The 13,463-nt window shown below is 41.1% G+C and overlaps 1 protein-coding gene across 10 annotated transcripts in view; it reads left to right on the forward strand.

The window, feature by feature from the left end:
• Positions 1-13,463, forward strand: part of Dscam2 (Down syndrome cell adhesion molecule 2) — a 122,430-nt gene that overhangs the window by 40,429 nt on the left and 68,538 nt on the right. The gene's annotated exons all lie outside the window — the stretch shown is intronic.

Raw genomic sequence — 13,463 nt, forward strand, 5'->3', positions numbered from 1 at the left:
GTTGAATGAACATATACAAATATACATAGCATAAAATACTAGCACACACCACTAAAATCAACACACACATGTTACGTTTTCTATATATTAAATATTCAATTCATATAAATAGACAATAACACAATGCATAATTTTATCTAAAAGAATTAATTGACTTTAGTTTGTATTAAAGCCATTTTAATAATTTCCATATATAAATAGTAATATAATTACTGTACATATATATACATAGTATATGTATACTCTGTATAGAAAAATTACTCAGCTTTAAATTGTATCATCTCAAGTGCGATATTATTTTCATAATTTCAACTTGTCGAGAACAGTTTTCTTGTTGTCTCACGTTAATCTTCTGGTCAGCATCTGTAGATAAACATTTTCTTCAGCAACATAGCAATTTTGTAGAATAATTAACCTAGCCTGTAACTTAGAAACAAAGCTTAGTTTGTAAAAAGTTTTATAAAAATGAATGGGCCATTAATAAAAGTTTTAACATTTTGCGGATCGAAAATAAGTCTCGCTGGTTCTCCGCGGACATTCTCTCTGTTATCCGTCGAAAGAGCAACTGAAAGCGATGAAAAATTGACTCCACTCGTTGAGCCGTGGCAAAGTTGCCGGAACTTCCGGCGACTTTCCTCTTCTTCGTTAAAAAAAAAAAAAAGGAAAAAGAAGAAAAAATCTCCGGGGATGAGGACGGGATAGCGGAATCCAGAAAAAGGAGGGCAAAAAGCCACGGAGGGGGAGACTTAGAGTGTTCCAGTTCGACAAGCAGAAAAGAGAAGTTTTGGCTCGTTAGTAGTTAGAAGAGTCGATAGAAATCTCGAAAGCGTCAGATTTTTTCCTGAATCTGACTTTATCCATACGTTTCATTCCTATAAGCGTTCTCGAAATTATGAATCGATGTTGCGCGAAGGAAATAACAACGTTTGATGACTTTGAGTTCCATTCGTGCTATTAAAATAAGTGAAGCAGAAAGTAAAAGCATCGAAGATAAATGAATCAAACGGAAATAATATCGGAAATCGTTAAGTAAATTTCAAACAAATTTTCGCTGATATAAAACTAATTTATATCGATATACAAGCTTCGATCAAGAGTGTACCATGTGGATGCCTAAATAGGTCATTGTTTTAGCTGGTTCGATTTCTCGAAAATTTTCAGCTAGCGATGTCTACATCCTTATACCATGGTGAATGATTACCTTCGATGAATCCATTAACGTGCACTGATTAATAAAGCGTATCGAACGTAACGAAGCGAACAGGAAAAGGGTACCATTTATTAGAATAGAAAGAATGTAACCGTGGAAGCAGGTACACACTCCTGGCTATCTAATTTCGATCGTCTATCGGCCACGATTCAATACAAACCGTATAATTTCATCCGAATCGAAAACCGATAACGGTTGCGCGGACGTCTGTTGGGTTCAACATCGGCACGATTAATTATTCCCGAAAGTGTACTTACACGCAGGACGCGTTAAGCCTGACAACTTGCGTCGAACGTACGTAATAATGCACAGATAACTTTTTTTCAGTTTCGTTTATTGCGTGCAGCCTGGTATTTGTCGTGTAGATTCAGGCGGTGTAAAGGGTAGGCGGTTTTATTAAACCTCGTCCGGTGGTACACGCTTAACTATCTCTCTGATATCGCGCCGCTACGTGCATACCTCTCTTTGAGATGAACACCATCCTCGAGGCAACCACCACCGGTAAAAGTCCAAGCAGGCAGGACTAAAAGAGGTCGACAACCCCGCCTTCGATAATTACCGTGGGTGGCGTGGGCGAACCTCTTTCTCTCTTTTCCTTTTCCTTCCCCGTTTCACCCTTTCTCTCGACCTTCCCTGTCCTGCTCTTCACGGTCTCCTCTACCCTTCTCTCTTTTCATTGCTGTTTCTCATCTTGCGTCTTCGTCGCTCCTTCGATCTCTCGTTATCGTCTCTCTTCCTCTAACTCCTTCTAGTTCTCTCGTTCTCTTTCACGCCGAAGCTTTTGCGCCTCAGTTGCGACGAATCGATGGAGCGCTCTGATCGACCGATAAAAATATACCCGCGATATACATATGGCTGTATTATTTTGAAAACGGCCTGGTTCGCCTAACCTCTGTGTCGGTGAACGATCCCGGTAATGGTAAAATGCCGGTGAATGAGCATTTCTTTGAGCAAAACCTACGCGAAGGAAACAAAAGAGCGAAAGAATGAGAGAAAAAAAGACAGGGGAGAGAGAGAGAGAGAGAGAGAGAGAGAGGAAGGTCATTGTTGAGAAGGTAGCCGTGGACAGAAAGGGTTGTCGTCGGTGGGGTAGTAGCAATACGTCGAGCGAAGGGAGCAATATTCTTTGATGTCGAAGACTCGACGTTTACCAACGTCACGAGGATTCCAACGCGGACATGGTTCGTATTCAGTCCGTGAAATATATCGTGAACCGTGCAGAAAGAAACGAGAAGTGGCAAGAGGGCAGATTGGAAGGGCGAATGTGATCGCTGCAGAAGGGAAAGGAAGAGGGGAAAACACGTAAAGATATCCGCTCCAATGAATTCACGAAATAGTTCCCTGTTTCTGACAAAACTCACGGTTCCGTGCTAACCATCCTGAGAATTATTTTTCACAATAAAACGAAATTGATAAAATTAAAAAAATTTCTAATGTACAGAATACGTTGAATATATGGTAGGTCAATCGAGTAATATTTCAAGCAACAAATATAAAATCCATAATGTGGAAATTCATACCAAGCGCGAAATATTTCTTTCTTCCTTCCTTTTTATCTCCTGCTCGAATGGAGCTTTACTTTTTAATCGATTATACATAAATATATTTAGAATCTTTGAAATTCACGTTTCCAAATCTCCAAATCCAAAGATAAAGCAACGTGTAATATTCATTAAAACAAATATTTCCACAAATAATTAAATTAAATTTAGAAAATTGATGAAATCTTTTAAGTAATTTATAATAATTTTTATAATATGGAAACAAATCATTCGAGTTAAAAAGTTATTTTTATTTTAATATATACTCAAACAAATCTTTTTAAACGTTGTTGTACACCTGTAAAAATTTAGTACCGTTGTATAACTTCTAAAAAATAGTTTCCTTCTTTGTTAGTCATACAAAATCTGTATTCTGCATATTAAATTGCATCGTATATTCGCTCTTATATAATTTCCAAATATTATACGCCCGTTATTGCTGCAATATACACATTTGTGCCGCATGTCATATTTAGACATGTAACATTAAGTGTAGGTAATTACTCGCAAAGGTATTTATCCGATAATATTTACTATCTTAATGCACTGTAAATAAGGAGCATCCATGAATGTAAACGCTCATTTGTTCAATTTACAGCGTTCGCTGTAAAGTTATGAAATTCATTTCACGCTCTTACCACGCGCTTTGAGGTAAGAAAAGCCTGAGGGACTGTGAACACGCTAATTGCGATTCGCCAAAGGCTGTTTGAAACGGTTTACTGTTCCAATTATTGCGCTGCGAAAGCTTGCTCAATTTCGAGAGTAACAGCTAACATTGCAAATAGAACGAATAAATTGTATCAGTTTCTCCGTATAATTACTGATTATAGGATGAAAGTAATCAGTTTTAAGATAGCTACCTCAAATTGTAATTACATTTCGAATACCTTCTAAAATTTAATCGTGCGTTTTAATTACGTTTTAACTTTCGTACCGGAATATTCGATGGAAATAAACATTTCAATAATAATTATGCAGATGCGGTTGAATTATACGCATTTAATGCAATTTAATGTATTATTATCGTAAAGCATTTACCATGCGACTATAATTTTACGTTTCCAAAACATGAAAGGTTTAATATAACTATTAAGCACTGTATATTTCGAAAAATTGTTTATAAAAGAATCTAACTATATAAAGGGATAAATCTATCTCGTTGGAGCTTCTCGATTATTAAATTCTTAATATCACCAGAATTAGTGTACAAAAAATTTCGAGAATGAACAGATGCTTAAGCATACTCAATAACGTTCAATGAAACAGTAACAACCTGTCGCGAGTTGATAGTTCGAATAGAAAAGTAGCCTGTGTCTTCGTATTTCACAATACATTCAGCTACTTTAGACACTCTCGTGCACACACAAAGTGTCGTACTCTAGATAACAAGCGAAACAGCAAAGCGTGTGCAAGTTGATAGGTACACGTTGACCTACATCACGGTAATTCGAAGTGGCTCGAAAGCACTTTTCCAGCGGGAAGAATAGAAGAGGAGTAACAATCAATGGCTAATACGTGTCGAAAACTATAATCCTCGAACAGTTCTTAACGAGCTTCACACGTTTTATTCAGACGAGCAATTTCGAAGCGTTCTCTGCTCTTTGACATGAAAAACAAATGAATTCGCCTTTCGTCTCATCTGTTCTATTACTGTACAACATACAAGCGGTTTGTTCGAATAGACATTTTTTTTACAGATACGTTGCTCATTTCGCGAAAGCTCAAAACATTGTAAAACGGATAACCGATGTCGAAAAGAGTGGGAACGTGCAGATAGCAGAGCCGCGAAGTGTTAACACTCGGCCCATGCGGCACAATTTTCCACCCAGTCTGCCGTGTTAATTCGCCCGTTCGAACAAAAATGAGAGAATACGTTAGTGGGGCAACTAGAGCAAGAGGACATTGCATCCGTCGCCATTGGGTGGAACGAAAAAAGGGGGATGAAAAAGAATGAAAGACGGAAAAAGCAAAAAAGAAAAGTTAAAACGTGAAATTCCATCGTGCCTTGGTCAGTCTTCTGTAAACTTCAACGCTTGGCAGAGATCAAAGGTCGCGAGAATTTGGCGCCAAACTGGGTCAACGGTGAAATCAAATATCATCGTACGATATATTAATGGGAGAACGGGTACCTGTTTGTGCCTCAAAGACAATCCCTTTTTCCCCATGGAACGTTGATTTAATTAAGAGTGCCGAGGTTTAATTAATTTCAATATCGTCGGATCGGGTAGCGTCATTCGAGCGCGAATACTTCCCATCTATCTACAACCTACGCGTCTGTAGACGGGGTGAAAAGTAATTAGCAGTAAATTTTTGTCGTTGCGCACGATCTGTACGTATTATATAAACGATACGTGGCACAACGTGGGCATAGTTTTACATTTTGCGGTCGGATAACTAAGCCGCCACAGTAGCAGAAGATACACAAAAAAACAAATGTTCGTGACAGGAGATATATGATCGGGGAAAGGTTCATCGAACTGACCGACCCACCCTAAGAGAGCAATTTCAAGAACGCATAGAGCAGCCGCGAGCGGCGGGCACGTTTATATAACGTGACACGTTTAATTGTTAATCAATACTAGCTGGTCAGACTGGGTGTAGTATTCAATATTGCTGTAGCGTCGCGCTTCAATTAGTTTTCGTAGCGCATGTATCGTTACGTTAAACGGATAGGATCAGCCTTAACGACTAGGCTAGACGTCCGACAAAAAAGGCTATTTGCCTGGGAATGTAACTTCGTTTAACTTTACGACCGATGCGGACATCTTTCGCTCGCTCACTGAGATTTCCCTTGCGATTCGTATAAAAATTTTTATCGTTCAAATCCATTCAACCGTCTCCTCTTTCTTTCGATGTCGCTTTCGTGATTCTACTCATCGACGTCATTTCCGCACAATTTTCTAGCCTAAATAATATATCGAATACAGTGGTTCGTTTTGGCAAGAAACAGAGGTAGCGTTCGATGATTGTCGAAGAAAATAAAATCTCGGACTGTATCGATTATTCATCGTGACGCACGTGCGACGGGTGGCTGGCCGTGGTGATAAAAAATCGAACACAACGAAATTCTTGCCTGAGAACGCTAGATATTTTTCCGGTACGTACGCGTTTGCACGTATGATCCGTTCGCGTTCCGCGTGTGCAAATGCGCGCGGATGCGCGCACCACATACACGTTCCACCTGCGGGCTTTTAAATTCTGCGCGATTCGAATTCATTTCGAGCGCGGCCAAGCCGTTATCTATGCGTGTGGAGCTTGCGGTTCTCGGCCCTGGCGTGGTAATAACTCCAGCGTAAAAGGGGTATGGGATCGGCGGAGGGCGCGAGAGAAACAGCGAAAATACTGTGAAAAAAGAGGGATGCTGCGATGGAAAAGCGATAGGGAGGAGAGAGGAGCGAGCAAGAGAGATTGGTGGGGAGAGCGTACACTACCACCCTCCAGGGATAGCTTGCGGAAGGTACAAAGGTACAAAGCCCTGGTAATATATTTTGGATTACGTTGGCTGGTCTATCCCCTCATTCCCTTCATTCGTTCCTTGTTAGAAGTATTCAAGCGTACTTCTAACGAGACTACGAGTACAAACAAACACCGTATACCTCCTGGATAAAGCAGACGGAAGGAAAAGGGCAGAGGATGTCTTAGGAAACACGGTACTTGCTTCCATTGCGATCGCTGGATTAGTGTTTCAGACGCAAAGCCTCGTGTAACTTTTTGCGGCGAGGTATTCCTGCATATTATTCGTAATACGCTTGTTCCTACGATTATCGTTAGAACAAAGATAATTGTGCTTTCGTGAGAAATTCAAAGAAAAATGTATAGAATGTGTACGTTTGAATGATAATTAATAATACGTATGAATGTAAAAATATATAAAACATTCAGAGTAGAGATATATGGCGTATATAGTGGATAGATGAAACGTCTATCTTGACCATGTTTCTTTAGTTATCCTCATAAAAATATGAATTTGTATAAACATTCGTGATTTTATTTATTATCGTTATAGAACGCTTTGACACTATGGGTTCTTGCCATCGTCATTTCTTTTATAATTAAGATAATTAGAAGATCACTCGTATAAACAGTTCTATTAACCAACCAAGCAAATGAAAGCGAAATGAAATCATGTAGGTTTGATAGAGTTCGACGAGTTATTCGTTTGATATTTTTATAAATCGACTTGAAGATAATCGTTCAAACAAAATGTACAAATACAAGGAATAGATATGAAACTCAAAGTAGCACAGAATACTGTCCTTTATTTCGAGCAATGTACTTATACGCATCAACACTCAGCGGTCCCTTCGATAATAAAAAGTGTCTCGTATTAATCAGATTCTTCGGTCGTATACATAGATAATGAGATAAGTTTCAGAAATCGTTGCATAAAAGCGAACGATTTTACAGTTATGAAGCTGATCGAGTTTAAACGAGTTTCGCGTTCAAAATCAAACAGTCTATCATCGTTTGAAAGTCTATACGGATGGCATTACATCAGAGACGAGACTAGAAGTTTGCTCGCAAGAAAGTGAAGTCAACAGGTGCAAGACGACACAGTTGCTCCGTTTGAAAAGGCTTTCAATTCGAAAGATAAACATTCTGAGCATATTGTACATACGGATATGTCGATAACTGCAGCGGATAATAATATTTCGTTATATCGCACGACATCGAAACTATTCCCGTTCTCAAGTCGACGGCTGAACGCTGAAATCGTAGATCGACCGTGTGAAACATTTTTTATCGAAAGAAATTGTTTCTGTCTAATTTTCCGACTACTTTTACCTACTGCTTACTTATTCTTATGAACTTAAAACACGATACTCTTCGTACTAATTAACGTTTATTTGATTCTAACCTCGTAACCGTATGCATAAAATTCATTACAATCGAAAACTTTATCCGTGCGCAACGCAATATCGATTTCACTTGTTGACGAATGTTTCACCGTTTCTCTCGAATTTCACTTTGAGCAGGAAAATTCCATGAATATTGCAGACACAGGGAAATAAATTACGGCTACAGATCGGTCTGTTCGTTAGAGGTAGAATCGCGAAAATATAGCGAAACCTGAATACATCGTTCCCGTTAGTTTTCCAACTATCGCTACAACCACCATTTTGTGTTCTATAGAATCGTTGGTGCATCAACTCGATACTGTAAAACATTTCCCTCGCGGGTCCTGAACCACGATCCCCCTCCTTTCTTCCTTTCTTTTTTTTTTTTTTTTTTTTTGTCCGAATTACCATGCACTTGCACTGTATGTCGATGCTTGTATAAACGCATTCGACCGTCTCGTTGCGATTCTTCCTAGTCTATCCGTGTCTGTATTCAACGTTTCTTTTATTCTTTTATCGCTCATTTTCCTTTCTCTGCTACTTAAAGGCTCGCTCTTACGTAATTGCACATTTGTCCAGAATCGGACTACTTGGTTTCGTGTACTGCATAATTTCACAAGCTTTTTGCCAACGGGCATTGCCGGGGTTCATGGCAAATGCAAATTCCAACCAATCTAGTCATCCTGCAGCAGATGGAACGCGTTATAATGTATACGAAGAATTATGTATGCTTTTTGTATTATTTCGAACGAACTTTTGCACGGAGTCGAGTTCTTTTGAGTTCCTGCTCGACTATGATCTTCCCGTGTTCCTTGAAACACAGGCAGAGTGTACACTTATTTCAGTTAACGTTTCATGGCGACGAGGAAGTTTATATTTTCTTACTGAAAGCCGGAATAGACGACTCTGCAAATGTCGTATTTAATATTCATGTTTTTATTTGGAACTTTCTCTTTACTCGCAATTTAAATGTACCGTGAGGATTCAATCATACGAAAGATTGTTTCTTCGAACTTTGAATTTGTCGAGTCGATTACACATTTAACACGTATTAAAGGAAAAGAAAGCTGTCGATTTCATATATTCAATGTTGAGAAGATTTGCGATAAAAATATCAAAACCGCGGAAAAGGTGTATCTTGACGACATCGCGAACAATATATCTCGTAAGCTCCTTGTGAGTTTAAATTTGAAGAAAATCTTCCGAAAGTTCCTGGAAACGTAAATTTACGAACAATGTCATAATACAAAAATTATTTTAAGAGAAACAACTCCGTTCCGAGAATATTGGAATTCTGGAACTAATTATAATTCCTATAAATTTAGAATAATGAAACTAGTTAGTCGACAAGGTACATTGAATCCTATAAAAATTAGTCTCAGTTGAGAGAATGGCGTTTCGATCCAAGGCGTACCTATCTAATGTTGTATCCCTACCAACTGACACGATGCTTTATAAAATTTACATCATTTATTTCTTAGACAACAAAATACCATAAACTGTTTCTATTAATAATACCATAAATGTTTCGATTCTCCATTGCATGTCCGTATCTGTTCAAGCTAAATCCTGGATACTGAAAACTCATCATTTTTTCTAAGCCATTCGTTATATCATATTTCTACCAACAACAAATAGACGAGTCAAACGTAGCAAACATCTGCGGTACGAATCGAAGAATTATTTGGAAAATACAAATATTTGAGCATATCCAACATCCTTCGCCATCCTTTCTCCCGTTACGCTCTCTTTCTTCCAATTCCCTTCGAAATAGATCTAAACGTATCCTGCGATCAAATATAAAGGATGTTTCTCGTTTCACGGCTTATCCCTCTCCTCATACATACGTATATTTATCCATATACGCGTCTATATTTACTTTTTCCGACTACGAACAGCGCATACACAACGCTCAGACTTTCGCGTGCTCTTCGACAGATAAGTCTCTCTTCGAGATATTTCTTTTCCGTTGGTAAGATGAATCTCGTAAGGAATATCAAACGACGTACAGGCCTGCGTGATCCGGAAGATGCGCAGCTACGATATACAATATACTTGGAGCAAATTCGTCCGGAGGTAAAATCAGCCTCGCGAAATTGCAAGGGAGAAATGGTCAGAGACAAAGAGGCGAACAAGCCCCGTGGAAATTTTCAAGAACTTCGAAATAATTCATGCGCGAGGAACCGACTCCGTATCGCTTCGGAGACAAAGGATGGCCCATCCCCTCGGAATGATCAGCGACGCAGAGAGAAAGAGCGAAAGACACAGAGAGAAAAAGTTCGGTCTTGCCACAGTTAAATGTGCTTCGAACGTTCTGTCGTCCGCTCACAAGCCAAGGCCCGGTATTTCCGGTCGTTCTGCCGCCTCATTATTCCCTGGCCATCTTTGTTCTTGCTTTCCGAGCAGCAAGAAGCCGGTGCTGCTTCGCTTTTCGTACGCCGCCCGCTAATATTTTCATCAAGCACACTCCCACACTCTCGGCTTCTCCTCTTCCTCTCTCTCTCTCTCCCCTCTCTCCCCCGCCGGTGTAAAATATTCTTCCGGCGTGGTGGTCGTTGGCTCGGCCAGCCGGAACGAGAGAGAATCGCCGAAAAATTTATTCCCCGCGAAGTCTTCCTTTTCTCTATCTATTCGAGCGTCGGGTGGTTGGGATGGGTCGAGACACGGGGATGATATAGCTGGGAAGACCGCAGGTTGAAGAGAGAGAGAACAAGCTCCGTGGACTCGTCGGATGCGAGTAGGATAGGGCAGTGCGGCGGAAAGGCATCCTCGTCGAAATTTCCAGACGAAAACTTTCCGCGCGGCGATTGTACGGCGCAGACTTTCAGTCCGGGCGCGGAAGAAAAGCGGACGAGAAAGATGAGGCACGAAAGATGAAAGGACGAGGAACCGACGGAGGGCGAGCTCGAAGCTGAACCGATGTAGAGGCTGCTGCTAGTGTGTTAGAAGGAGAAAGAGGAGTACCGCTGGATGGAGACAGGCGACCGAGGAGGGCGGCGAAGGAGGTACGCGAGAGGGTAGAAGGTTGTTGGCGCGCGCGAGTCAAAGAGGCGCACATAAAGCGAGCAACGTCTACGGCGCGCGGTAGAGGTAGCCGAGGGAATTGCCTCGTCCAGAGACCGCTCGGCCTCGAGATTACCGCTAAATTTTTCGTCGTTTGTCAGCCCACCCTCTTGCCTCCGCGCCATTGCCGGGCTGGTAATTTCAACCATCCTATGAACATTACGGGCCTTTATATGCCGATATTTCAACGTCGAGCCGGTGCGACCTCGTGTATTAGCCCTTCGCTCGGACATTCAGACCACGATCCGTCCAAGAAAAGAGGTAGAAGATGAGGATGAAGTCTTGTTGGTTCCGTTTACGCCGCTCTCGTTTACATTGACGCGCTCAGCCTCGATTTTCGCCCCCGCGAACCTTTCGTCCCTGACTTTCGTATCTCTTCCTTTTGAGCGGATTACGAGAATTGCGCGTTCCCAAAGGCGAGCATCGCGCGAGCGTAAAGTTCGTTTGCACGCTGGTTTTCATTCGCAGAGGAAGTGTATGGGTTTGCGCTGTCTTGTGACTCGTGCGACGCTCCCTCCGGTGGGATTTAAATTTCGCGCTGTTTTCATTCGATTCTAGAGAATCGTTTGTTAAAGAAACTTACGAGACACGGGGGATGCAATGGACTGGAAAAAAGCCCCGTAAATATGAAAATGTACGATCAAATTTGCATTGGGTGCTTCACACTGCTCGGACTGTATTTTGCGTAGACACGTTCTCCTTATCTCGCTTTATACAGAATGAAATGTACAAATGTTTGCAGTTTTTGAGCGATTGAGAAGCTACTATCCTATAGATCGCACGACATTTCGATCTACCTCGATCGAATCGGTAATTAACAAAAAAATCAAATCGTAATTCTAAGTGAAAATGAGTCGAATCGTCGTATTTTCTTCTTTATTCAGTTACGTATAATAACTGCAAATTTATGTACAAGCCAAACAGAAACATTTTGAGCACACTCTCTAAGTATCCTATATTTATATATACCTAGTTTTCGATCGGATAAATAGCTATAAACTGAGCAATACAGACAAATGGAAATCATGTTTTTGTTTCCATCATCTGTTATGGAAGGTAACACATCCCGTATATTTGCAATAGAAATTTTCTACGAGTTAAACAAATAGCTTGATAAACTAGAAGAATCTCTTTAATCCACCTACATGCGTACATAAATATATTTCGTACAAATATTTTTGCACACAAACATTCTCATAAAATCGTGCATAAAAGTGTACAAAGGTATACACAAAAGTTCTTAGCGCAGTTTCAGCTACAAGGAATTCTGATCCCTGCGTACAATCTCGCCCCTTCTCTTCATCCAATAATTCTATAATTCATTTCGCTCGCATTTAACATGAAAATCGATATCGTCAACATTCGCGCAAAATTCAAGCGTTTCCCCATTCGTGTTTCTTTGTCCGATTCGCCTCGATATCGATTCGACGAAAAATACCGTGGCCCTATGTAAATGGAAGCGACGCACGTAAACATGGCCGAATACAAGCGGGCCCCATCTGCGTCTCGCATTTTATTACCAGTCGAAATCGTACGGTGCACGCGATTTGCCGCCGCGAATCCGCGAACCGGTCTAGTAACGTGCAACGTAACATATGCACAAGCGCGTCCTTAGAATACGGGCCAAGCCCCGTTGAATTATTCATGCCTGGCTCGTACGTACACAGGCCGATTCGAACTCGCATTTTTTCTATTTTTTTTATTCCTTTTCTCTTACATTTGGTTTTCTTTTTGACGTAAACCGTCCCTCTATCCGTCGCCCGTAAATTGGGATTTCAAATTGAAATCCGTAGTCAACGGCGTTGTGCTCGTGTCAAACGGAATAAATACACGATTTGTTAACACGGGACGATGGAACGACATACGTATTAGTTTGATATGTTCGAATTTTGCAAACGTACGTACGAATTCCGACGACGAAAGCGGAACACCAGAGTCATGGAAACGCAGGAAGGATGACATTTTCGTTGGTCCACCATGCGATTTACGGAAACTATCGTATTTCTTGAAACGGAGAACATCGTATCCGTCGTGGATAAAATTGTAGGAAACGGTGGATCAGCTTTGGACCGTATATTTTAGGATCATATTCATCGACGAAGTCAGCCGAGATACGATAGCGCGCGCTACGATCTCCGGAAAAATGTTAAAACACGGGTAGCACGATCCGTCTCGTTTCTGGCCGATGCACGCCCGCGAGCGACTCATGCATTTCTATGAAATCCAATTCTTAGTCGAACTCTGACGCGCGCATGGGGATAAGAAGAGTTGCGAGCTCGAATCGCTTATGCACTAGGGAGATCTCTGGAAGAAAGAAGAAAGAAAAGAAGAGAAAAGACGCGGTAGTCACGAAGTAAATGGAAGGAGGATACAAGTAAGATCACCGGAAGTTACAAAAGTCACTTCGACGCGAGTTCGCGCCCAACGCAACTCCGCCAACTCTCTCTTTCGCTAGCCTTGTCTCTCTTCGACCGTTTCCCCGACCTAATCTCCTTTCTTCCGATACTTCTCTGTCTCTTCTACGTGGCTTCCGTTTCCTGTTCGTCGTAACGCGACTGAATTTTCTCCATCCACCGAAGATATATACCTTAGCAGTAGTTCAGGGTGCTGCGTTCGGAATTTAAATTGCGTCGTTAGAGAGACGCGGAAGCTCGCGTCGCGGATTCTGACTTTGATTGGGAAGCGAACGAACGATTTACATATTGTTTTCCTCTGGCGTTGTTGCCCCATTATCGTTACGCGGATGAAGTTGGAGCTTTCACCGTTTCTGTCCCGCGGCTCGCAATTCAACTCCACAGCCATTCTCGTTTT

The sequence above is a fragment of the Bombus flavifrons genome, chromosome 2, assembly GCF_040668555.2.
Source record: "Bombus flavifrons isolate JBK064 chromosome 2, iyBomFlav1_principal, whole genome shotgun sequence".
NCBI classification, from domain to species: Eukaryota; Metazoa; Arthropoda; class Insecta; order Hymenoptera; family Apidae; genus Bombus; species Bombus flavifrons.